A 26165-nucleotide genomic window follows, 5' to 3' on the forward strand; every position below is an offset into this window, starting at 1 on the left:
CCTAAAAATAATTCCACAGCATGGGCTCGTCCGGGATTTGAATCCGGGACCTCTCGCACCCGAAGCGAGAATCATACCCCTAGACCAACGAGCCTGATTCCCCAGTCGGCATTTTAAGCAATTTCTGATGCGTCTTTCAGAAACAAAGCAGGGCTATTTGGCTGCTCTCTCTCTATGTGAACCACAAAAAGTCATGTTTTCTCTCAAGGTGTTGTTTTTTTCACTCTTGCAAGGAAGGGATCAGTCGATATCCTAGCTGCCAGAGAGCAGAAAAAAGGCGCTGATGAGAACTGTGGCACTTTCTGGCACTTGTACTCCTCTGCAAGTCCTGGACACTTGCCCCATAGACTTCCACCCCAGATGCAAGGGAGGGCCTGCCAATTCTTGCTCCTAAGACAGAGGCATTTGATTCTTGGATTCAAACACGCTCACTCAGCGCTCGATCAGGCTCGATCAGGCGAGATTTATATGAGTGGCTCGCAGGACTGAAACACTAACCTGGGAGCCCCAGGGTTGCTGAATTCCCAGGATGGCCATTTTTGGGCAAGTCACCTCCTTTCCTCCTGCCTCAATCTAGAATTGGCTGCAAATCACAAGATAGAGTTCAATGTCCGTGTGTACTGCCTACTCCCAGATACCTCTCTGTCTTCCTTATGTAAATTAAAATTCGCAAGGGGGGACCAATGACAATCTGCTCCTCCCACATAACCAGGAAGCCCTGTTGAACATGTCTGCCTGTGTTGTTGCAGGGACAGTGCCTTCTCCGCCCAAAAGGTGGCAGGAGAGCCTCACAACAAAGATGGGATCAACTGCTTAATGAGAAACCAGCACGGCAGTTTGTGTGATGGAGTGCAAATTTAACTGAAGGTGTGCCTGAGGTGTCCCTTCCAGGAATACATGGAATTGTGATTGAGGGCCCAGCCTGATCGTTGCTGGATTTCTCGTCATATGTTACAGGTCCGTGCAAAGATTGTGGTGTGTGGGAATGCACTGCAAAAAACAGGACGATTTAAGGGTGTAAAAGAAACCTGTCAGAAGTGGGATTTGAACCCACGCCTCCATGAGGAGACCAGAAGTCTCAGTTGCACTGAAGATCAAGCTCTCTTGAGTCTGGCGCCTTAGACCACTCGGCCATCCTGACAGCCCTGGGTATGCACAGATCTGACTCTTCTGACTGCACCTGCCAATGTTTGCACTTACAACGTTCACAGCAATGTCACAAGTGTAAAGACCCCACAATACAACATGGCATGACAAAAAAAAAGCTAGGCACAAGAGCGACCACTGATGGATGCGGATTACTTTGTTTCGTCTTGCAAAAGTAAAGGAAGTTTCCCATGGCTCGCTGGGTTCAAGGACCGCCTCTTCTTAAGCTTGCATTGAGATAATAAGGTTTTAGAGGGTGCACATAAAAGCAGCTCATGCACAGTGTTTCTGCCCGGTCTCGAACCGGGGACCTTTCGCGTGTTAGGCGAACGTGATGACCACTCCACTACAGAAACTCACTTGCTGTGTTTTACTGTTAGAGCAAGGTTCCTCTCAAGGGTTCTCTCTACTTCTATTCTGCTGTATCAGCAGCCACTCAGAAAGCGAGGAACAAGTGTGAAAACTGCAGAGATATCAGCCAACATACTTGCAATTAGACGTATTAAAAATTGACTTATGCAGGCATCGACAGACAAATATCTGATGCCTAAATGCCAGCAAGTACAGCTTGGGAAAGCATCACCTGGGACACACACAGACTAAGCATGAAGGCAGAAAAAGCACGGTGATCCATGTTATTTATGAGGTTCAAAATATTTTGTGCAACAATGCGGCGAGTGTAATGAGAAATAGTCAGGCATTGTCAGTTTTGAGTAGGATTCGTATGTTTACCTCTGAAAAAGGGCTCGTCCGGGATTTGAACCCAGGACCTCTCGCACCCTAATCGAGAATCATACCCCTAGACCAACGAGCCGAGGCACACAAGAGTCGCCTTTCGCACCGGCTCCGGGGGTTATTGGCAGCGAGTTAGTGAATGCTTCACCCAAAGCAAGCAACTGCACATGCTGCTCTCTTCTGCAATATGGTTGCTGTCTTTTCCATGGCCGTCATCGAACAAGAAATGAAAATGCCTCTATCCTTCAGACATTTTGTTTGTTCTAGGTGTATGCTCTCGGTGAGGTCAATAAAACCATTTCTGCTCTCATGCCTTGCTTTCATGAAGTAGGCCCAACCTTCAGTACACAAGGACGTGCAAACGAATAGCGCAAACTATCGTCACTTCTCTTTTTGAGCTGTCACTGATACCCCTGGAGCACAGTACGTCACGCTGGTGAGGGATAGACAGCTTCCATTATCTCAGCTTTCCTATAAATTGAGAGAGTAAATGCAAACTGTGTGAAAAACAGAAAACTGCTCTTTCTGCCCGGTCTCGAACCAGGGACCTTTCGCGTGTAAAGCGAACGTGATAACCACTACACTACAGAAACAGACACGCTTGCAGGAATCTTCTTGGCATGTAGTGGGCTGGAATGCACAGACCAAGGGCCAATGTCCATGAAGCTCAAAGTTGGACCCTCCTTACCCGATCTCTTTCTTTGGAAGAAAGGAACGAGGACCCCTTTTATTCCAAAAGGCGATTTTAAAACCATACCTGAAACCACACTAGAAAAACACTTTGCATTTAATTTTCCTACACTGATGGTCCACCCCAGAAAAGCAGTTGCAAAGAAGTCCGGCACTGAAATTCTATACGCCAAAAGTGGGAAATAGCGTAGAGGGAAAGGAACTTTCTCACCATACACGGCGTCTTATAGCATTGAAAAGAAGAAATGGCCCTATATAATAAGAAGCCTAAAAATAATTCCACAGCATGGGCTCGTCCGGGATTTGAATCCGGGACCTCTCGCACCCGAAGCGAGAATCATACCCCTAGACCAACGAGCCTGATTCCCCAGTTGGCATTTTAAGCAATTTCTGATGCGTCTTTCAGAAACAAAGCAGGGCTATTTGGCTGCTCTCTCTCTATGTGAACCACAAAAAGTCATGTTTTCTCTCAAGGTGTTGTTTTTTTCACTCTTGCAAGGAAGGGATCAGTCGATATCCTAGCTGCCAGAGAGCAGAAAAAAGGCGCTGATGAGAACTGTGGCACTTTCTGGCACTTGTACTCCTCTGCAAGTCCTGGACACTTGCCCCATAGACTTCCACCCCAGAGGCAAGGGAGGGCCTGCCAATTCTTGCTCCTAAGACAGAGGCATTTGATTCTTGGATTCAAACACGCTCACTCAGCGCTCGATCAGGCTCGATCAGGCGAGATTTATATGAGTGGCTCGCAGGACTGAAACACTAACCTGGGAGCCCCAGGGTGGCTAAATTCCCAGGATGGCCATTTTTGGGCATGTCACCTCCTTTCCTCCTGCCTCAATCTAGAATTGGCTGCAAATCACAAGATAGAGTTCAATGTCCGTGTGTACTGCCTACTCCCAGATACCTCTCTGTCTTCCTTATGTAAATTAAAATTCGCAAGGGGGGACCAATGACAATCTGCTCCTCCCACATAACCAGGAAGCCCTGTTGAACATGTCTGCCTGTGTTGTTGCAGGGACAGTGCCTTCTCCGCCCAAAAGGTGGCAGGAGAGCCTCACAACAAAGATGGGATCAACTGCTTAATGAGAAACCAGCACGGCAGTTTGTGTGATGGAGTGCAAATTTAACTGAAGGTGTGCCTGAGGTGTCCCTTCCAGGAATACATGGAATTGTGATTGAGGGCCCAGCCTGATCGTTGCTGGATTTCTCGTCATATGTTACAGGTCCGTGCAAAGATTGTGGTGTGTGGGAATGCACTGCAAAAAACAGGACGATTTAAGGGTGTAAAAGAAACCTGTCAGAAGTGGGATTTGAACCCACGCCTCCATGAGGAGACCAGAAGTCTCAGTTGCACTGAAGATCAAGCTCTCTTGAGTCTGGCGCCTTAGACCACTCGGCCATCCTGACAGCCCTGGGTGTGCACAGATCTGACTCTTCTGACTGCACCTGCCAATGTTTGCACTTACAACGTTCACAGCAATGTCACAAGTGTAAAGACCCCACAATACAACATGGCATGACAAAAAAAAAGCTAGGCACAAGAGCGACCACTGATGGATGCGGATTACTTTGTTTCGTCTTGCAAAAGTAAAGGAAGTTTCCCATGGCTCGCTGGGTTCAAGGACCGCCTCTTCTTAAGCTTGCATTGAGATAATAAGGTTTTAGAGGGTGCACATAAAAGCAGCTCATGCACAGTGTTTCTGCCCAGTCTCGAACCAGGGACCTTTCGCGTGTTAGGCGAACGTGATGACCACTACACTACAGAAACTCACTTGCTGTGTTTTACTGTTAGAGCAAGGTTCCTCTCAAGGGTTCTCTCTACTTCTATTCTGCTGTATCAGCAGCCACTCAGAAAGCGAGGAACAAGTGTGAAAACTGCAGAGATATCAGCCAACATACTTGCAATTAGACATATTAAAAATTGACTTATGCAGGCATCGACAGACAAATATCTGATGCCTAAATGCCAGCAAGTACAGCTTGGGAAAGCATCACCTGGGACACACACAGACTAAGCATGAAGGCAGAAAAAGCACGGTGATCCATGTTTCTTATGAGGTTCAAAATATTTTGTGCAACAATGCGGCGAGTGTAATGAGAAATAGTCAGGCATTGTCAGTTTTGAGTAGGATTCGTATGTTTACCTCTGAAAAAGGGCTCGTCCGGGATTTGAACCCGGGACCTCTCGCACCCTAATCGAGAATCATACCCCTAGACCAACGAGCCGAGGCACACAAGAGTCGCCTTTCGCACCGGCTCCGGGGGTTATTGGCAGCGAGTTAGTGAATGCTTCACCCAAAGCAAGCAACTGCACATGCTGCTCTCTTCTGCAATATGGTTGCTGTCTTTTCCATGGCCGTCATCGAACAAGAAATGAAAATGCCTCTATCCTTCAGACATTTTGTTTGTTCTAGGTGTATGCTCTCGGTGAGGTCAATAAAACCATTTCTGCTCTCATGCCTTGCTTTCATGAAGTAGGCCCAACCTTCAGTACACAAGGACGTGCAAACGAATAGCGCAAACTATCGTCACTTCTCTTTTTGAGCTGTCACTGATACCCCTGGAGCACAGTACATCACGCTGGTGAGGGATAGACAGCTTCCATTATCTCAGCTTTCCTATAAATTGAGAGAGTAAATGCAAACTGTGTGAAAAACAGAAAACTGCTCTTTCTGCCCGGTCTCGAACCAGGGACCTTTCGCGTGTAAAGCGAACGTGATAACCACTACACTACAGAAACAGACACGCTTGCAGGAATCTTCTTGGCATGTAGTGGGCTGGAATGCACAGACCAAGGGCCAATGTCCATGAAGCTCAAAGTTGGACCCTCCTTACCCGATCTCTTTCTTTGGAAGAAAGGAACGAGGACCCCTTTTATTCCAAAAGGCGATTTTAAAACCATACCTGAAACCACACTAGAAAAACACTTTGCATTTAATTTTCCTACACTGATGGTCCACCCCAGAAAAGCAGTTGCAAAGAAGTCCGGCACTGAAATTCTATATGCCAAAAGTGGGAAATAGCGTAGAGGGAAAGGAACTTTCTCACCATACACGGCGTCTTATAGCATTGAAAAGAAGAAATGGCCCTATATAATAAGCAGCCTAAAAATAATTCCACAGCATGGGCTCGTCCGGGATTTGAATCCGGGACCTCTCGCACCCGAAGCGAGAATCATACCCCTAGACCAACGAGCCTGATTCCCCAGTCGGCATTTTAAGCAATTTCTGATGCGTCTTTCAGAAACAAAGCAGGGCTATTTGGCTGCTCTCTCTCTATGTGAACCACAAAAAGTCATGTTTTCTCTCAAGGTGTTGTTTTTTTCACTCTTGCAAGGAAGGGATCAGTCGATATCCTAGCTGCCAGAGAGCAGAAAAAAGGCGCTGATGAGAACTGTGGCACTTTCTGGCACTTGTACTCCTCTGCAAGTCCTGGACACTTGCCCCATAGACTTCCACCCCAGATGCAAGGGAGGGCCTGCCAATTCTTGCTCCTAAGACAGAGGCATTTGATTCTTGGATTCAAACACGCTCACTCAGCGCTCGATCAGGCTCGATCAGGCGAGATTTATATGAGTGGCTCGCAGGACTGAAACACTAACCTGGGAGCCCCAGGGTTGCTGAATTCCCAGGATGGCCATTTTTGGGCAAGTCACCTCCTTTCCTCCTGCCTCAATCTAGAATTGGCTGCAAATCACAAGATAGAGTTCAATGTCCGTGTGTACTGCCTACTCCCAGATACCTCTCTGTCTTCCTTATGTAAATTAAAATTCGCAAGGGGGGACCAATGACAATCTGCTCCTCCCACATAACCAGGAAGCCCTGTTGAACATGTCTGCCTGTGTTGTTGCAGGGACAGTGCCTTCTCCGCCCAAAAGGTGGCAGGAGAGCCTCACAACAAAGATGGGATCAACTGCTTAATGAGAAACCAGCACGGCAGTTTGTGTGATGGAGTGCAAATTTAACTGAAGGTGTGCCTGAGGTGTCCCTTCCAGGAATACATGGAATTGTGATTGAGGGCCCAGCCTGATCGTTGCTGGATTTCTCGTCATATGTTACAGGTCCGTGCAAAGATTGTGGTGTGTGGGAATGCACTGCAAAAAACAGGACGATTTAAGGGTGTAAAAGAAACCTGTCAGAAGTGGGATTTGAACCCACGCCTCCATGAGGAGACCAGAAGTCTCAGTTGCACTGAAGATCAAGCTCTCTTGAGTCTGGCGCCTTAGACCACTCGGCCATCCTGACAGCCCTGGGTATGCACAGATCTGACTCTTCTGACTGCACCTGCCAATGTTTGCACTTACAACGTTCACAGCAATGTCACAAGTGTAAAGACCCCACAATACAACATGGCATGACAAAAAAAAAGCTAGGCACAAGAGCGACCACTGATGGATGCAGATTACTTTGTTTCGTCTTGCAAAAGTAAAGGAAGTTTCCCATGGCTCGCTGGGTTCAAGGACCGCCTCTTCTTAAGCTTGCATTGAGATAATAAGGTTTTAGAGGGTGCACATAAAAGCAGCTCCTGCACAGTGTTTCTGCCCGGTGTCGAACCGGAGACCTTTCGCGTGTTAGGCGAACGTGATGACCACTCCACTACAGAAACTCACTTGCTGTGTTTTACTGTTAGAGCAAGGTTCCTCTCAAGGGTTCTCTCTACTTCTATTCTGCTGTATCAGCAGCAACTCAGAAAGCGAGGAACAAGTGTGAAAACTGCAGAGATATCAGCCAACATACTTGCAATTAGACGTATTAAAAATTGACTTATGCAGGCATCGACAGACAAATATCTGATGCCTAAATGCCAGCAAGTACAGCTTGGGAAAGCATCACCTGGGACACACACAGACTAAGCATGAAGGCAGAAAAAGCACGGTGATCCATGTTTCTTATGAGGTTCAAAATATTTTGTGCAACAATGCGGCGAGTGTAATGAGAAATAGTCAGGCATTGTCAGTTTTGAGTAGGATTCGTATGTTTACCTCTGAAAAAGGGCTCGTCCGGGATTTGAACCCGGGACCTCTCGCACCCTAATCGAGAATCATACCCCTAGACCAACGAGCCGAGGCACACAAGAGTCGCCTTTCGCACCGGCTCCGGGGGTTATTGGCAGCGAGTTAGTGAATGCTTCACCCAAAGCAAGCAACTGCACATGCTGCTCTCTTCTGCAATATGGTTGCTATCTTTTCCATGGCCGTCATCGAACAAGAAATGAAAATGCCTCTATCCTTCAGACATTTTGTTTGTTCTAGGTGTATGCTCTCGGTGAGGTCAATAAAACCATTTCTGCTCTCATGCCTTGCTTTCATGAAGTAGGCCCAACCTTCAGTACACAAGGACGTGCAAACGAATAGCGCAAACTATCGTCACTTCTCTTTTTGAGCTGTCACTGATACCCCTGGAGCACAGTACATCACGCTGGTGAGGGATAGACAGCTTCCATTATCTCAGCTTTCCTATAAATTGAGAGAGTAAATGCAAACTGTGTGAAAAACAGAAAACTGCTCTTTCTGCCCGGTCTCGAACCAGGGACCTTTCGCGTGTAAAGCGAACGTGATAACCACTACACTACAGAAACAGACACGCTTGCAGGAATCTTCTTGGCATGTAGTGGGCTGGAATGCACAGACCAAGGGCCAATGTCCATGAAGCTCAAAGTTGGACCCTCCTTACCCGATCTCTTTCTTTGGAAGAAAGGAACGAGGACCCCTTTTATTCCAAAAGGCGATTTTAAAACCATACCTGAAACCACACTAGAAAAACACTTTGCATTTAATTTTCCTACACTGATGGTCCACCCCAGAAAAGCAGTTGCAAAGAAGTCCGGCACTGAAATTCTATACGCCAAAAGTGGGAAATAGCGTAGAGGGAAAGGAACTTTCTCACCATACACGGCGTCTTATAGCATTGAAAAGAAGAAATGGCCCTATATAATAAGAAGCCTAAAAATAATTCCACAGCATGGGCTCGTCCGGGATTTGAATCCGGGACCTCTCGCACCCGAAGCGAGAATCATACCCCTAGACCAACGAGCCTGATTCCCCAGTTGGCATTTTAAGCAATTTCCGATGCGTCTTTCAGAAACAAAGCAGGGATATTTGGCTGCTCTCTCTCTATGTGAACCACAAAAAGTCATGTTTTCTCTCAAGGTGTTGTTTTTTTCACTCTTGCAAGGAAGGGATCAGTCGATATCCTAGCTGCCAGAGAGCAGAAAAAAGGCGCTGATGAGAACTGTGGCACTTTCTGGCACTTGTACTCCTCTGCAAGTCCTGGACACTTGCCCCATAGACTTCCACCCCAGATGCAAGGGAGGGCCTGCCAATTCTTGCTCCTAAGACAGAGGCATTTGATTCTTGGATTCAAACACGCTCACTCAGCGCTCGATCAGGCTCGATCAGGCGAGATTTATATGAGTGGCTCGCAGGACTGAAACACTAACCTGGGAGCCCCAGGGTGGCTAAATTCCCAGGATGGCCATTTTTGGGCATGTCACCTCCTTTCCTCCTGCCTCAATCTAGAATTGGCTGCAAATCACAAGATAGAGTTCAATGTCCGTGTGTACTGCCTACTCCCAGATACCTCTCTGTCTTCCTTATGTAAATTAAAATTCGCAAGGGGGGACCAATGACAATCTGCTCCTCCCACATAACCAGGAAGCCCTGTTGAACATGTCTGCCTGTGTTGTTGCAGGGACAGTGCCTTCTCCGCCCAAAAGGTGGCAGGAGAGCCTCACAACAAAGATGGGATCAACTGCTTAATGAGAAACCAGCACGGCAGTTTGTGTGATGGAGTGCAAATTTAACTGAAGGTGTGCCTGAGGTGTCCCTTCCAGGAATACATGGAATTGTGATTGAGGGCCCAGCCTGATCGTTGCTGGATTTCTCGTCATATGTTACAGGTCCGTGCAAAGATTGTGGTGTGTGGGAATGCACTGCAAAAAACAGGACGATTTAAGGGTGTAAAAGAAACCTGTCAGAAGTGGGATTTGAACCCACGCCTCCATGAGGAGACCAGAAGTCTCAGTTGCACTGAAGATCAAGCTCTCTTGAGTCTGGCGCCTTAGACCACTCGGCCATCCTGACAGCCCTGGGTATGCACAGATCTGACTCTTCTGACTGCACCTGCCAATGTTTGCACTTACAACGTTCACAGCAATGTCACAAGTGTAAAGACCCCACAATACAACATGGCATGACAAAAAAAAAGCTAGGCACAAGAGCGACCACTGATGGATGCGGATTACTTTGTTTCGTCTTGCAAAAGTAAAGGAAGTTTCCCATGGCTCGCTGGGTTCAAGGACCGCCTCTTCTTAAGCTTGCATTGAGATAATAAGGTTTTAGAGGGTGCACATAAAAGCAGCTCATGCACAGTGTTTCTGCCCGGTCTCGAACCGGGGACCTTTCGCGTGTTAGGCGAACGTGATGACCACTCCACTACAGAAACTCACTTGCTGTGTTTTACTGTTAGAGCAAGGTTCCTCTCAAGGGTTCTCTCTACTTCTATTCTGCTGTATCAGCAGCCACTCAGAAAGCGAGGAACAAGTGTGAAAACTGCAGAGATATCAGCCAACATACTTGCAATTAGACGTATTAAAAATTGACTTATGCAGGCATCGACAGACAAATATCTGATGCCTAAATGCCAGCAAGTACAGCTTGGGAAAGCATCACCTGGGACACACACAGACTAAGCATGAAGGCAGAAAAAGCACGGTGATCCATGTTTCTTATGAGGTTCAAAATATTTTGTGCAACAATGCGGCGAGTGTAATGAGAAATAGTCAGGCATTGTCAGTTTTGAGTAGGATTCGTATGTTTACCTCTGAAAAAGGGCTCGTCGGGGATTTGAACCCGGGACCTCTCGCACCCTAATCGAGAATCATACCCCTAGACCAACGAGCCGAGGCACACAAGAGTCGCCTTTCGCACCGGCTCCGGGGGTTATTGGCAGCGAGTTAGTGAATGCTTCACCCAAAGCAAGCAACTGCACATGCTGCTCTCTTCTGCAATATGGTTGCTGTCTTTTCCATGGCCGTCATCGAACAAGAAATGAAAATGCCTCTATCCTTCAGACATTTTGTTTGTTCTAGGTGTATGCTCTCGGTGAGGTCAATAAAACCATTTCTGCTCTCATGCCTTGCTTTCATGAAGTAGGCCCAACCTTCAGTACACAAGGACGTGCAAACGAATAGCGCAAACTATCGTCACTTCTCTTTTTGAGCTGTCACTGATACCCCTGGAGCACAGTACGTCACGCTGGTGAGGGATAGACAGCTTCCATTATCTCAGCTTTCCTATAAATTGAGAGAGTAAATGCAAACTGTGTGAAAAACAGAAAACTGCTCTTTCTGCCCGGTCTCGAACCAGGGACCTTTCGCGTGTAAAGCGAACGTGATAACCACTACACTACAGAAACAGACACGCTTGCAGGAATCTTCTTGGCATGTAGTGGGCTGGAATGCACAGACCAAGGGCCAATGTCCATGAAGCTCAAAGTTGGACCCTCCTTACCCGATCTCTTTCTTTGGAAGAAAGGAACGAGGACCCCTTTTATTCCAAAAGGCGATTTTAAAACCATACCTGAAACCACACTAGAAAAACACTTTGCATTTAATTTTCCTACACTGATGGTCCACCCCAGAAAAGCAGTTGCAAAGAAGTCCGGCACTGAAATTCTATACGCCAAAAGTGGGAAATAGCGTAGAGGGAAAGGAACTTTCTCACCATACACGGCGTCTTATAGCATTGAAAAGAAGAAATGGCCCTATATAATAAGAAGCCTAAAAATAATTCCACAGCATGGGCTCGTCCGGGATTTGAATCCGGGACCTCTCGCACCCGAAGCGAGAATCATACCCCTAGACCAACGAGCCTGATTCCCCAGTTGGCATTTTAAGCAATTTCCGATGCGTCTTTCAGAAACAAAGCAGGGCTATTTGGCTGCTCTCTCTCTATGTGAACCACAAAAAGTCATGTTTTCTCTCAAGGTGTTGTTTTTTTCACTCTTGCAAGGAAGGGATCAGTCGATATCCTAGCTGCCAGAGAGCAGAAAAAAGGCGCTGATGAGAACTGTGGCACTTTCTGGCACTTGTACTCCTCTGCAAGTCCTGGACACTTGCCCCATAGACTTCCACCCCAGATGCAAGGGAGGGCCTGCCAATTCTTGCTCCTAAGACAGAGGCATTTGATTCTTGGATTCAAACACGCTCACTCAGCGCTCGATCAGGCTCGATCAGGCGAGATTTATATGAGTGGCTCGCAGGACTGAAACACTAACCTGGGAGCCCCAGGGTGGCTAAATTCCCAGGATGGCCATTTTTGGGCATGTCACCTCCTTTCCTCCTGCCTCAATCTAGAATTGGCTGCAAATCACAAGATAGAGTTCAATGTCCGTGTGTACTGCCTAGTCCCAGATACCTCTCTGTCTTCCTTATGTAAATTAAAATTCGCAAGGGGGGACCAATGACAATCTGCTCCTCCCACATAACCAGGAAGCCCTGTTGAACATGTCTGCCTGTGTTGTTGCAGGGACAGTGCCTTCTCCGCCCAAAAGGTGGCAGGAGAGCCTCACAACAAAGATGGGATCAACTGCTTAATGAGAAACCAGCACGGCAGTTTGTGTGATGGAGTGCAAATTTAACTGAAGGTGTGCCTGAGGTGTCCCTTCCAGGAATACATGGAATTGTGATTGAGGGCCCAGCCTGATCGTTGCTGGATTTCTCGTCATATGTTACAGGTCCGTGCAAAGATTGTGGTGTGTGGGAATGCACTGCAAAAAACAGGACGATTTAAGGGTGTAAAAGAAACCTGTCAGAAGTGGGATTTGAACCCACGCCTCCATGAGGAGACCAGAAGTCTCAGTTGCACTGAAGATCAAGCTCTCTTGAGTCTGGCGCCTTAGACCACTCGGCAATCCTGACAGCCCTGGGTGTGCACAGATCTGACTCTTCTGACTGCACCTGCCAATGTTTGCACTTACAACGTTCACAGCAATGTCACAAGTGTAAAGACCCCACAATACAACATGGCATGACAAAAAAAAAGCTAGGCACAAGAGCGACCACTGATGGATGCGGATTACTTTGTTTCGTCTTGCAAAAGTAAAGGAAGTTTCCCATGGCTCGCTGGGTTCAAGGACCGCCTCTTCTTAAGCTTGCATTGAGATAATAAGGTTTTAGAGGGTGCACATAAAAGCAGCTCATGCACAGTGTTTCTGCCCGGTCTCGAACCAGGGACCTTTCGCGTGTTAGGCGAACGTGATGACCACTACACTACAGAAACTCACTTGCTGTGTTTTACTGTTAGAGCAAGGTTCCTCTCAAGGGTTCTCTCTACTTCTATTCTGCTGTATCAGCAGCCACTCAGAAAGCGAGGAACAAGTGTGAAAACTGCAGAGATATCAGCCAACATACTTGCAATTAGACATATTAAAAATTGACTTATGCAGGCATCGACAGACAAATATCTGATGCCTAAATGCCAGCAAGTACAGCTTGGGAAAGCATCACCTGGGACACACACAGACTAAGCATGAAGGCAGAAAAAGCACGGTGATCCATGTTTCTTATGAGGTTCAAAATATTTTGTGCAACAATGCGGCGAGTGTAATGAGAAATAGTCAGGCATTGTCAGTTTTGAGTAGGATTCGTATGTTTACCTCTGAAAAAGGGCTCGTCCGGGATTTGAACCCGGGACCTCTCGCACCCTAATCGAGAATCATACCCCTAGACCAACGAGCCGAGGCACACAAGAGTCGCCTTTCGCACCGGCTCCGGGGGTTATTGGCAGCGAGTTAGTGAATGCTTCACCCAAAGCAAGCAACTGCACATGCTGCTCTCTTCTGCAATATGGTTGCTGTCTTTTCCATGGCCATCATCGAACAAGAAATGAAAATGCCTCTATCCTTCAGACATTTTGTTTGTTCTAGGTGTATGCTCTCGGTGAGGTCAATAAAACCATTTCTGCTCTCATGCCTTGCTTTCATGAAGTAGGCCCAACCTTCAGTACACAAGGACGTGCAAACGAATAGCGCAAACTATCGTCACTTCTCTTTTTGAGCTGTCACTGATACCCCTGGAGCACAGTACATCACGCTGGTGAGGGATAGACAGCTTCCATTATCTCAGCTTTCCTATAAATTGAGAGAGTAAATGCAAACTGTGTGAAAAACAGAAAACTGCTCTTTCTGCCCGGTCTCGAACCAGGGACCTTTCGCGTGTAAAGCGAACGTGATAACCACTACACTACAGAAACAGACACGCTTGCAGGAATCTTCTTGGCATGTAGTGGGCTGGAATGCACAGACCAAGGGCCAATGTCCATGAAGCTCAAAGTTGGACCCTCCTTACCCGATCTCTTTCTTTGGAAGAAAGGAACGAGGACCCCTTTTATTCCAAAAGGCGATTTTAAAACCATACCTGAAACCACACTAGAAAAACACTTTGCATTTAATTTTCCTACACTGATGGTCCACCCCAGAAAAGCAGTTGCAAAGAAGTCCGGCACTGAAATTCTATACGCCAAAAGTGGGAAATAGCGTAGAGGGAAAGGAACTTTCTCACCATACACGGCGTCTTATAGCATTGAAAAGAAGAAATGGCCCTATATAATAAGAAGCCTAAAAATAATTCCACAGCATGGGCTCGTCCGGGATTTGAATCCGGGACCTCTCGCACCCGAAGCGAGAATCATACCCCTAGACCAACGAGCCTGATTCCCCAGTTGGCATTTTAAGCAATTTCCGATGCGTCTTTCAGAAACAAAGCAGGGCTATTTGGCTGCTCTCTCTCTATGTGAACCACAAAAAGTCATGTTTTCTCTCAAGGTGTTGTTTTTTTCACTCTTGCAAGGAAGGGATCAGTCGATATCCTAGCTGCCAGAGAGCAGAAAAAAGGCGCTGATGAGAACTGTGGCACTTTCTGGCACTTGTACTCCTCTGCAAGTCCTGGACACTTGCCCCATAGACTTCCACCCCAGATGCAAGGGAGGGCCTGCCAATTCTTGCTCCTAAGACAGAGGCATTTGATTCTTGGATTCAAACACGCTCACTCAGCGCTCGATCAGGCTCGATCAGGCGAGATTTATATGAGTGGCTCGCAGGACTGAAACACTAACCTGGGAGCCCCAGGGTGGCTAAATTCCCAGGATGGCCATTTTTGGGCATGTCACCTCCTTTCCTCCTGCCTCAATCTAGAATTGGCTGCAAATCACAAGATAGAGTTCAATGTCCGTGTGTACTGCCTACTCCCAGATACCTCTCTGTCTTCCTTATGTAAATTAAAATTCGCAAGGGGGGACCAATGACAATCTGCTCCTCCCACATAACCAGGAAGCCCTGTTGAACATGTCTGCCTGTGTTGTTGCAGGGACAGTGCCTTCTCCGCCCAAAAGGTGGCAGGAGAGCCTCACAACAAAGATGGGATCAACTGCTTAATGAGAAACCAGCACGGCAGTTTGTGTGATGGAGTGCAAATTTAACTGAAGGTGTGCCTGAGGTGTCCCTTCCAGGAATACATGGAATTGTGATTGAGGGCCCAGCCTGATCGTTGCTGGATTTCTCGTCATATGTTACAGGTCCGTGCAAAGATTGTGGTGTGTGGGAATGCACTGCAAAAAACAGGACGATTTAAGGGTGTAAAAGAAACCTGTCAGAAGTGGGATTTGAACCCACGCCTCCATGAGGAGACCAGAAGTCTCAGTTGCACTGAAGATCAAGCTCTCTTGAGTCTGGCGCCTTAGACCACTCGGCAATCCTGACAGCCCTGGGTGTGCACAGATCTGACTCTTCTGACTGCACCTGCCAATGTTTGCACTTACAACGTTCACAGCAATGTCACAAGTGTAAAGACCCCACAATACAACATGGCATGACAAAAAAAAAGCTAGGCACAAGAGCGACCACTGATGGATGCGGATTACTTTGTTTCGTCTTGCAAAAGTAAAGGAAGTTTCCCATGGCTCGCTGGGTTCAAGGACCGCCTCTTCTTAAGCTTGCATTGAGATAATAAGGTTTTAGAGGGTGCACATAAAAGCAGCTCATGCACAGTGTTTCTGCCCGGTCTCGAACCAGGGACCTTTCGCGTGTTAGGCGAACGTGATGACCACTACACTACAGAAACTCACTTGCTGTGTTTTACTGTTAGAGCAAGGTTCCTCTCAAGGGTTCTCTCTACTTCTATTCTGCTGTATCAGCAGCCACTCAGAAAGCGAGGAACAAGTGTGAAAACTGCAGAGATATCAGCCAACATACTTGCAATTAGACATATTAAAAATTGACTTATGCAGGCATCGACAGACAAATATCTGATGCCTAAATGCCAGCAAGTACAGCTTGGGAAAGCATCACCTGGGACACACACAGACTAAGCATGAAGGCAGAAAAAGCACGGTGATCCATGTTTCTTATGAGGTTCAAAATATTTTGTGCAACAATGCGGCGAGTGTAATGAGAAATAGTCAGGCATTGTCAGTTTTGAGTAGGATTCGTATGTTTACCTCTGAAAAAGGGCTCGTCCGGGATTTGAACCCGGGACCTCTCGCACCCTAATCGAGAATCATACCCCTAGACCAACGAGCCGAGGCACACAAGAGTCGCCTTTCGCACCGGCTCCGGGGGTTATTGGCAGCGAGTTAGTGAATGCTTCACCCAAAGCAAGCAACTGCACATGCTGCTCTCTTCTGCAATATGGTTGCTGTCTTTTCCATGGCCGTCATCGAACAAGAAATGAAAATGCCTCTATCCTTCAGACATTTTGTTTGTTCTAGGTGTATGCTCTCGGTGAGGTCAATAAAACCATTTCTGCTCTCATGCCTTGCTTTCATGAAGTAGGCCCAACCTTCAGTACACAAGGACGTGCAAACGAATAGCGCAAACTATCGTCACTTCTCTTTTTGAGCTGTCACTGATACCCCTGGAGCACAGTACATCACGCTGGTGAGGGATAGACAGCTTCCATTATCTCAGCTTTCCTATAAATTGAGAGAGTAAATGCAAACTGTGTGAAAAACAGAAAACTGCTCTTTCTGCCCGGTCTCGAACCAGGGACCTTTCGCGTGTAAAGCGAACGTGATAACCACTACACTACAGAAACAGACACGCTTGCAGGAATCTTCTTGGCATGTAGTGGGCTGGAATGCACAGACCAAGGGCCAATGTCCATGAAGCTCAAAGTTGGACCCTCCTTACCCGATCTCTTTCTTTGGAAGAAAGGAACGAGGACCCCTTTTATTCCAAAAGGCGATTTTAAAACCATACCTGAAACCACACTAGAAAAACACTTTGCATTTAATTTTCCTACACTGATGGTCCACCCCAGAAAAGCAGTTGCAAAGAAGTCCGGCACTGAAATTCTATACGCCAAAAGTGGGAAATAGCGTAGAGGGAAAGGAACTTTCTCACCATACACGGCGTCTTATAGCATTGAAAAGAAGAAATGGCCCTATATAATAAGAAGCCTAAAAATAATTCCACAGCATGGGCTCGTCCGGGATTTGAATCCGGGACCTCTCGCACCCGAAGCGAGAATCATACCCCTAGACCAACGAGCCTGATTCCCCAGTTGGCATTTTAAGCAATTTCCGATGCGTCTTTCAGAAACAAAGCAGGGCTATTTGGCTGCTCTCTCTCTATGTGAACCACAAAAAGTCATGTTTTCTCTCAAGGTGTTGTTTTTTTCACTCTTGCAAGGAAGGGATCAGTCGATATCCTAGCTGCCAGAGAGCAGAAAAAAGGCGCTGATGAGAACTGTGGCACTTTCTGGCACTTGTACTCCTCTGCAAGTCCTGGACACTTGCCCCATAGACTTCCACCCCAGATGCAAGGGAGGGCCTGCCAATTCTTGCTCCTAAGACAGAGGCATTTGATTCTTGGATTCAAACACGCTCACTCAGCGCTCGATCAGGCTCGATCAGGCGAGATTTATATGAGTGGCTCGCAGGACTGAAACACTAACCTGGGAGCCCCAGGGTGGCTAAATTCCCAGGATGGCCATTTTTGGGCATGTCACCTCCTTTCCTCCTGCCTCAATCTAGAATTGGCTGCAAATCACAAGATAGAGTTCAATGTCCGTGTGTACTGCCTAGTCCCAGATACCTCTCTGTCTTCCTTATGTAAATTAAAATTCGCAAGGGGGGACCAATGACAATCTGCTCCTCCCACATAACCAGGAAGCCCTGTTGAACATGTCTGCCTGTGTTGTTGCAGGGACAGTGCCTTCTCCGCCCAAAAGGTGGCAGGAGAGCCTCACAACAAAGATGGGATCAACTGCTTAATGAGAAACCAGCACGGCAGTTTGTGTGATGGAGTGCAAATTTAACTGAAGGTGTGCCTGAGGTGTCCCTTCCAGGAATACATGGAATTGTGATTGAGGGCCCAGCCTGATCGTTGCTGGATTTCTCGTCATATGTTACAGGTCCGTGCAAAGATTGTGGTGTGTGGGAATGCACTGCAAAAAACAGGACGATTTAAGGGTGTAAAAGAAACCTGTCAGAAGTGGGATTTGAACCCACGCCTCCATGAGGAGACCAGAAGTCTCAGTTGCACTGAAGATCAAGCTCTCTTGAGTCTGGCGCCTTAGACCACTCGGCAATCCTGACAGCCCTGGGTGTGCACAGATCTGACTCTTCTGACTGCACCTGCCAATGTTTGCACTTACAACGTTCACAGCAATGTCACAAGTGTAAAGACCCCACAATACAACATGGCATGACAAAAAAAAAGCTAGGCACAAGAGCGACCACTGATGGATGCGGATTACTTTGTTTCGTCTTGCAAAAGTAAAGGAAGTTTCCCATGGCTCGCTGGGTTCAAGGACCGCCTCTTCTTAAGCTTGCATTGAGATAATAAGGTTTTAGAGGGTGCACATAAAAGCAGCTCATGCACAGTGTTTCTGCCCGGTCTCGAACCAGGGACCTTTCGCGTGTTAGGCGAACGTGATGACCACTACACTACAGAAACTCACTTGCTGTGTTTTACTGTTAGAGCAAGGTTCCTCTCAAGGGTTCTCTCTACTTCTATTCTGCTGTATCAGCAGCCACTCAGAAAGCGAGGAACAAGTGTGAAAACTGCAGAGATATCAGCCAACATACTTGCAATTAGACATATTAAAAATTGACTTATGCAGGCATCGACAGACAAATATCTGATGCCTAAATGCCAGCAAGTACAGTTTGGGAAAGCATCACCTGGGACACACACAGACTAAGCATGAAGGCAGAAAAAGCACGGTGATCCATGTTTCTTATGAGGTTCAAAATATTTTGTGCAACAATGCGGCGAGTGTAATGAGAAATAGTCAGGCATTGTCAGTTTTGAGTAGGATTCGTATGTTTACCTCTGAAAAAGGGCTCGTCCGGGATTTGAACCCGGGACCTCTCGCACCCTAATCGAGAATCATACCCCTAGACCAACGAGCCGAGGCACACAAGAGTCGCCTTTCGCACCGGCTCCGGGGGTTATTGGCAGCGAGTTAGTGAATGCTTCACCCAAAGCAAGCAACTGCACATGCTGCTCTCTTCTGCAATATGGTTGCTGTCTTTTCCATGGCCGTCATCGAACAAGAAATGAAAATGCCTCTATCCTTCAGACATTTTGTTTGTTCTAGGTGTATGCTCTCGGTGAGGTCAATAAAACCATTTCTGCTCTCATGCCTTGCTTTCATGAAGTAGGCCCAACCTTCAGTACACAAGGACGTGCAAACGAATAGCGCAAACTATCGTCACTTCTCTTTTTGAGCTGTCACTGATACCCCTGGAGCACAGTACATCACGCTGGTGAGGGATAGACAGCTTCCATTATCTCAGCTTTCCTATAAATTGAGAGAGTAAATGCAAACTGTGTGAAAAACAGAAAACTGCTCTTTCTGCCCGGTCTCGAACCAGGGACCTTTCGCGTGTAAAGCGAACGTGATAACCACTACACTACAGAAACAGACACGCTTGCAGGAATCTTCTTGGCATGTAGTGGGCTGGAATGCACAGACCAAGGGCCAATGTCCATGAAGCTCAAAGTTGGACCCTCCTTACCCGATCTCTTTCTTTGGAAGAAAGGAACGAGGACCCCTTTTATTCCAAAAGGCGATTTTAAAACCATACCTGAAACCACACTAGAAAAACACTTTGCATTTAATTTTCCTACACTGATGGTCCACCCCAGAAAAGCAGTTGCAAAGAAGTCCGGCACTGAAATTCTATACGCCAAAAGTGGGAAATAGCGTAGAGGGAAAGGAACTTTCTCACCATACACGGCGTCTTATAGCATTGAAAAGAAGAAATGGCCCTATATAATAAGCAGCCTAAAAATAATTCCACAGCATGGGCTCGTCCGGGATTTGAATCCGGGACCTCTCGCACCCGAAGCGAGAATCATACCCCTAGACCAACGAGCCTGATTCCCCAGTCGGCATTTTAAGCAATTTCTGATGCGTCTTTCAGAAACAAAGCAGGGCTATTTGGCTGCTCTCTCTCTATGTGAACCACAAAAAGTCATGTTTTCTCTCAAGGTGTTGTTTTTTTCACTCTTGCAAGGAAGGGATCAGTCGATATCCTAGCTGCCAGAGAGCAGAAAAAAGGCGCTGATGAGAACTGTGGCACTTTCTGGCACTTGTACTCCTCTGCAAGTCCTGGACACTTGCCCCATAGACTTCCATCCCAGATGCAAGGGAGGGCCTGCCAATTCTTGCTCCTAAGACAGAGGCATTTGATTCTTGGATTCAAACACGCTCACTCAGCGCTCGATCAGGCTCGATCAGGCGAGATTTATATGAGTGGCTCGCAGGACTGAAACACTAACCTGGGAGCCCCAGGGTGGCTAAATTCCCAGGATGGCCATTTTTGGGCATGTCACCTCCTTTCCTCCTGCCTCAATCTAGAATTGGCTGCAAATCACAAGATAGAGTTCAATGTCCGTGTGTACTGCCTAGTCCCAGATACCTCTCTGTCTTCCTTATGTAAATTAAAATTCGCAAGGGGGGACCAATGACAATCTGCTCCTCCCACATAACCAGGAAGCCCTGTTGAACATGTCTGCCTGTGTTGTTGCAGGGACAGTGCCTTCTCCGCCCAAAAGGTGGCAGGAGAGCCTCACAACAAAGATGGGATCAACTGCTTAATGAGAAACCAGCACGGCAGTTTGTGTGATGGAGTGCAAATTTAACTGAAGGTGTGCCTGAGGTGTCCCTTCCAGGAATACATGGAATTGTGATTGAGGGCCCAGCCTGATCGTTGCTGGATTTCTCGTCATATGTTACAGGTCCGTGCAAAGATTGTGGTGTGTGGGAATGCACTGCAAAAAACAGGACGATTTAAGGGTGTAAAAGAAACCTGTCAGAAGTGGGATTTGAACCCACGCCTCCATGAGGAGACCAGAAGTCTCAGTTGCACTGAAGATCAAGCTCTCTTGAGTCTGGCGCCTTAGACCACTCGGCAATCCTGACAGCCCTGGGTGTGCACAGATCTGACTCTTCTGACTGCACCTGCCAATGTTTGCACTTACAACGTTCACAGCAATGTCACAAGTGTAAAGACCCCACAATACAACATGGCATGACAAAAAAAAAGCTAGGCACAAGAGCGACCACTGATGGATGCGGATTACTTTGTTTCGTCTTGCAAAAGTAAAGGAAGTTTCCCATGGCTCGCTGGGTTCAAGGACCGCCTCTTCTTAAGCTTGCATTGAGATAATAAGGTTTTAGAGGGTGCACATAAAAGCAGCTCATGCACAGTGTTTCTGCCCGGTCTCGAACCAGGGACCTTTCGCGTGTTAGGCGAACGTGATGACCACTACACTACAGAAACTCACTTGCTGTATTTTACTGTTAGAGCAAGGTTCCTCTCAAGGGTTCTCTCTACTTCTATTCTGCTGTATCAGCAGCCACTCAGAAAGCGAGGAACAAGTGTGAAAACTGCAGAGATATCAGCCAACATACTTGCAATTAGACATATTAAAAATTGACTTATGCAGGCATCGACAGACAAATATCTGATGCCTAAATGCCAGCAAGTACAGCTTGGGAAAGCATCACCTGGGACACACACAGACTAAGCATGAAGGCAGAAAAAGCACGGTGATCCATGTTTCTTATGAGGTTCAAAATATTTTGTGCAACAATGCGGCGAGTGTAATGAGAAATAGTCAGGCATTGTCAGTTTTGAGTAGGATTCGTATGTTTACCTCTGAAAAAGGGCTCGTCCGGGATTTGAACCCGGGACCTCTCGCACCCTAATCGAGAATCATACCCCTAGACCAACGAGCCGAGGCACACAAGAGTCGCCTTTCGCACCGGCTCCGGGGGTTATTGGCAGCGAGTTAGTGAATGCTTCACCCAAAGCAAGCAACTGCACATGCTGCTCTCTTCTGCAATATGGTTGCTGTCTTTTCCATGGCCGTCATCGAACAAGAAATGAAAATGCCTCTATCCTTCAGACATTTTGTTTGTTCTAGGTGTATGCTCTCGGTGAGGTCAATAAAACCATTTCTGCTCTCATGCCTTGCTTTCATGAAGTAGGCCCAACCTTCAGTACACAAGGACGTGCAAACGAATAGCGCAAACTATCGTCACTTCTCTTTTTGAGCTGTCACTGATACCCCTGGAGCACAGTACATCACGCTGGTGAGGGATAGACAGCTTCCATTATCTCAGCTTTCCTATAAATTGAGAGAGTAAATGCAAACTGTGTGAAAAACAGAAAACTGCTCTTTCTGCCCGGTCTCGAACCAGGGACCTTTCGCGTGTAAAGCGAACGTGATAACCACTACACTACAGAAACAGACACGCTTGCAGGAATCTTCTTGGCATGTAGTGGGCTGGAATGCACAGACCAAGGGCCAATGTCCATGAAGCTCAAAGTTGGACCCTCCTTACCCGATCTCTTTCTTTGGAAGAAAGGAACGAGGACCCCTTTTATTCCAAAAGGCGATTTTAAAACCATACCTGAAACCACACTAGAAAAACACTTTGCATTTAATTTTCCTACACTGATGGTCCACCCCAGAAAAGCAGTTGCAAAGAAGTCCGGCACTGAAATTCTATATGCCAAAAGTGGGAAATAGCGTAGAGGGAAAGGAACTTTCTCACCATACACGGCGTCTTATAGCATTGAAAAGAAGAAATGGCCCTATATAATAAGCAGCCTAAAAATAATTCCACAGCATGGGCTCGTCCGGGATTTGAATCCGGGACCTCTCGCACCCGAAGCGAGAATCATACCCCTAGACCAACGAGCCTGATTCCCCAGTTGGCATTTTAAGCAATTTCTGATGCGTCTTTCAGAAACAAAGCAGGGCTATTTGGCTGCTCTCTCTCTATGTGAACCACAAAAAGTCATGTTTTCTCTCAAGGTGTTGTTTTTTTCACTCTTGCAAGGAAGGGATCAGTCGATATCCTAGCTGCCAGAGAGCAGAAAAAAGGCGCTGATGAGAACTGTGGCACTTTCTGGCACTTGTACTCCTCTGCAAGTCCTGGACACTTGCCCCATAGACTTCCACCCCAGATGCAAGGGAGGGCCTGCCAATTCTTGCTCCTAAGACAGAGGCATTTGATTCTTGGATTCAAACACGCTCACTCAGCGCTCGATCAGGCTCGATCAGGCGAGATTTATATGAGTGGCTCGCAGGACTGAAACACTAACCTGGGAGCCCCAGGGTTGCTGAATTCCCAGGATGGCCATTTTTGGGCAAGTCACCTCCTTTCCTCCTGCCTCAATCTAGAATTGGCTGCAAATCACAAGATAGAGTTCAATGTCCGTGTGTACTGCCTACTCCCAGATACCTCTCTGTCTTCCTTATGTAAATTAAAATTCGCAAGGGGGGACCAATGACAATCTGCTCCTCCCACATAACCAGGAAGCCCTGTTGAACATGTCTGCCTGTGTTGTTGCAGGGACAGTGCCTTCTCCGCCCAAAAGGTGGCAGGAGAGCCTCACAACAAAGATGGGATCAACTGCTTAATGAGAAACCAGCACGGCAGTTTGTGTGATGGAGTGCAAATTTAACTGAAGGTGTGCCTGAGGTGTCCCTTCCAGGAATACATGGAATTGTGATTGAGGGCCCAGCCTGATCGTTGCTGGATTTCTCGTCATATGTTACAGGTCCGTGCAAAGATTGTGGTGTGTGGGAATGCACTGCAAAAAACAGGACGATTTAAGGGTGTAAAAGAAAGCTGTCAGAAGTGGGATTTGAACCCACGCCTCCATGAGGAGACCAGAAGTCTCAGTTGCACTGAAGATCAAGCTCTCTTGAGTCTGGCGCCTTAGACCACTCGGCCATCCTGACAGCCCTGGGTATGCACAGATCTGACTCTTCTGACTGCACCTGCCAATGTTTGCACTTACAACGTTCACAGCAATGTCACAAGTGTAAAGACCCCACAATACAACATGGTATGACAAAAAAAAAGCTAGGCACAAGAGCGACCACTGATGGATGCAGATTACTTTGTTTCGTCTTGCAAAAGTAAAGGAAGTTTCCCATGGCTCGCTGGGTTCAAGGACCGCCTCTTCTTAAGCTTGCATTGAGATAATAAGGTTTTAGAGGGTGCACATAAAAGCAGCTCCTGCACAGTGTTTCTGCCCGGTCTCGAACCGGGGACCTTTCGCGTGTTAGGCGAACGTGATGACCACTCCACTACAGAAACTCACTTGCTGTGTTTTACTGTTAGAGCAAGGTTCCTCTCAAGGGTTCTCTCTACTTCTATTCTGCTGTATCAGCAGCCACTCAGAAAGCGAGGAACAAGTGTGAAAACTGCAGAGATATCAGCCAACATACTTGCAATTAGACGTATTAAAAATTGACTTATGCAGGCATCGACAGACAAATATCTGATGCCTAAATGCCAGCAAGTACAGCTTGGGAAAGCATCACCTGGGACACACACAGACTAAGCATGAAGGCAGAAAAAGCACGGTGATCCATGTTTCTTATGAGGTTCAAAATATTTTGTGCAACAATGCGGCGAGTGTAATGAGAAATAGTCAGGCATTGTCAGTTTTGAGTAGGATTCGTATGTTTACCTCTGAAAAAGGGCTCGTCCGGGATTTGAACCCGGGACCTCTCGCACCCTAATCGAGAATCATACCCCTAGACCAACGAGCCGAGGCACACAAGAGTCGCCTTTCGCACCGGCTCCGGGGGTTATTGGCAGCGAGTTAGTGAATGCTTCACCCAAAGCAAGCAACTGCACATGCTGCTCTCTTCTGCAATATGGTTGCTATCTTTTCCATGGCCGTCATCGAACAAGAAATGAAAATGCCTCTATCCTTCAGACATTTTGTTTGTTCTAGGTGTATGCTCTCGGTGAGGTCAATAAAACCATTTCTGCTCTCATGCCTTGCTTTCATGAAGTAGGCCCAACCTTCAGTACACAAGGACGTGCAAACGAATACCGCAAACTATCGTCACTTCTCTTTTTGAGCTGTCACTGATACCCCTGGAGCACAGTACATCACGCTGGTGAGGGATAGACAGCTTCCATTATCTCAGCTTTCCTATAAATTGAGAGAGTAAATGCAAACTGTGTGAAAAACAGAAAACTGCTCTTTCTGCCCGGTCTCGAACCAGGGACCTTTCGCGTGTAAAGCGAACGTGATAACCACTACACTACAGAAACAGACACGCTTGCAGGAATCTTCTTGGCATGTAGTGGGCTGGAATGCACAGACCAAGGGCCAATGTCCATGAAGCTCAAAGTTGGACCCTCCTTACCCGATCTCTTTCTTTGGAAGAAAGGAACGAGGACCCCTTTTATTCCAAAAGGCGATTTTAAAACCATACCTGAAACCACACTAGAAAAACACTTTGCATTTAATTTTCCTACACTGATGGTCCACCCCAGAAAAGCAGTTGCAAAGAAGTCCGGCACTGAAATTCTATACGCCAAAAGTGGGAAATAGCGTAGAGGGAAAGGAACTTTCTCACCATACACGGCGTCTTATAGCATTGAAAAGAAGAAATGGCCCTATATAATAAGAAGCCTAAAAATAATTCCACAGCATGGGCTCGTCCGGGATTTGAATCCGGGACCTCTCGCACCCGAAGCGAGAATCATACCCCTAGACCAACGAGCCTGATTCCCCAGTTGGCATTTTAAGCAATTTCCGATGCGTCTTTCAGAAACAAAGCAGGGATATTTGGCTGCTCTCTCTCTATGTGAACCACAAAAAGTCATGTTTTCTCTCAAGGTGTTGTTTTTTTCACTCTTGCAAGGAAGGGATCAGTCGATATCCTAGCTGCCAGAGAGCAGAAAAAAGGCGCTGATGAGAACTGTGGCACTTTCTGGCACTTGTACTCCTCTGCAAGTCCTGGACACTTGCCCCATAGACTTCCACCCCAGATGCAAGGGAGGGCCTGCCAATTCTTGCTCCTAAGACAGAGGCATTTGATTCTTGGATTCAAACACGCTCACTCAGCGCTCGATCAGGCTCGATCAGGCGAGATTTATATGAGTGGCTCGCAGGACTGAAACACTAACCTGGGAGCCCCAGGGTGGCTAAATTCCCAGGATGGCCATTTTTGGGCATGTCACCTCCTTTCCTCCTGCCTCAATCTAGAATTGGCTGCAAATCACAAGATAGAGTTCAATGTCCGTGTGTACTGCCTACTCCC

The 26165-nt window shown here is 47.0% G+C and overlaps 12 non-coding genes across 12 annotated transcripts; all 12 read right to left on the bottom strand.

Annotated features, from left to right (window-relative positions):
* Positions 1-1029: 1029 nt before the first annotated feature.
* On the bottom strand, positions 1030-1141 carry TRNAL-CAA (transfer RNA leucine (anticodon CAA)). Its single transcript has 2 exons — positions 1104-1141; positions 1030-1075 (listed from the first exon to the last, which is right to left on the bottom strand). It is a non-coding gene; the product is annotated as a tRNA-Leu (tRNA).
* A 288-nt stretch (positions 1142-1429) lies between these two features.
* TRNAV-AAC (transfer RNA valine (anticodon AAC)) lies at positions 1430-1502 on the bottom strand. Its single transcript has one exon. It is a non-coding gene; the product is annotated as a tRNA-Val (tRNA).
* Positions 1503-3866: 2364 nt separating this feature from the next.
* TRNAL-CAA (transfer RNA leucine (anticodon CAA)) lies at positions 3867-3978 on the bottom strand. Its single transcript has 2 exons — positions 3941-3978; positions 3867-3912 (listed from the first exon to the last, which is right to left on the bottom strand). It is a non-coding gene; the product is annotated as a tRNA-Leu (tRNA).
* Positions 3979-6703: 2725 nt separating this feature from the next.
* Positions 6704-6815, bottom strand: TRNAL-CAA (transfer RNA leucine (anticodon CAA)). Its single transcript has 2 exons — positions 6778-6815; positions 6704-6749 (listed from the first exon to the last, which is right to left on the bottom strand). It is a non-coding gene; the product is annotated as a tRNA-Leu (tRNA).
* A 2725-nt stretch (positions 6816-9540) lies between these two features.
* Positions 9541-9652, bottom strand: TRNAL-CAA (transfer RNA leucine (anticodon CAA)). The gene is made up of 2 exons: positions 9615-9652; positions 9541-9586 (listed from the first exon to the last, which is right to left on the bottom strand). It is a non-coding gene; the product is annotated as a tRNA-Leu (tRNA).
* Positions 9653-9940: 288 nt separating this feature from the next.
* On the bottom strand, positions 9941-10013 carry TRNAV-AAC (transfer RNA valine (anticodon AAC)). Its single transcript has one exon. It is a non-coding gene; the product is annotated as a tRNA-Val (tRNA).
* A 2764-nt stretch (positions 10014-12777) lies between these two features.
* TRNAV-AAC (transfer RNA valine (anticodon AAC)) lies at positions 12778-12850 on the bottom strand. The gene has a single exon. It is a non-coding gene; the product is annotated as a tRNA-Val (tRNA).
* Positions 12851-15614: 2764 nt separating this feature from the next.
* TRNAV-AAC (transfer RNA valine (anticodon AAC)) lies at positions 15615-15687 on the bottom strand. The gene has a single exon. It is a non-coding gene; the product is annotated as a tRNA-Val (tRNA).
* A 2764-nt stretch (positions 15688-18451) lies between these two features.
* TRNAV-AAC (transfer RNA valine (anticodon AAC)) lies at positions 18452-18524 on the bottom strand. The gene has a single exon. It is a non-coding gene; the product is annotated as a tRNA-Val (tRNA).
* A 2764-nt stretch (positions 18525-21288) lies between these two features.
* TRNAV-AAC (transfer RNA valine (anticodon AAC)) lies at positions 21289-21361 on the bottom strand. The gene has a single exon. It is a non-coding gene; the product is annotated as a tRNA-Val (tRNA).
* A 2364-nt stretch (positions 21362-23725) lies between these two features.
* TRNAL-CAA (transfer RNA leucine (anticodon CAA)) lies at positions 23726-23837 on the bottom strand. Its single transcript has 2 exons — positions 23800-23837; positions 23726-23771 (listed from the first exon to the last, which is right to left on the bottom strand). It is a non-coding gene; the product is annotated as a tRNA-Leu (tRNA).
* Positions 23838-24125: 288 nt separating this feature from the next.
* Positions 24126-24198, bottom strand: TRNAV-AAC (transfer RNA valine (anticodon AAC)). The gene has a single exon. It is a non-coding gene; the product is annotated as a tRNA-Val (tRNA).
* Positions 24199-26165: the final 1967 nt, after the last annotated feature.

The sequence above is a fragment of the Triturus cristatus genome, chromosome 10 (assembly GCF_964204655.1).
Source record: "Triturus cristatus chromosome 10, aTriCri1.1, whole genome shotgun sequence".
Taxonomy (NCBI): Eukaryota; Metazoa; Chordata; class Amphibia; order Caudata; family Salamandridae; genus Triturus; species Triturus cristatus.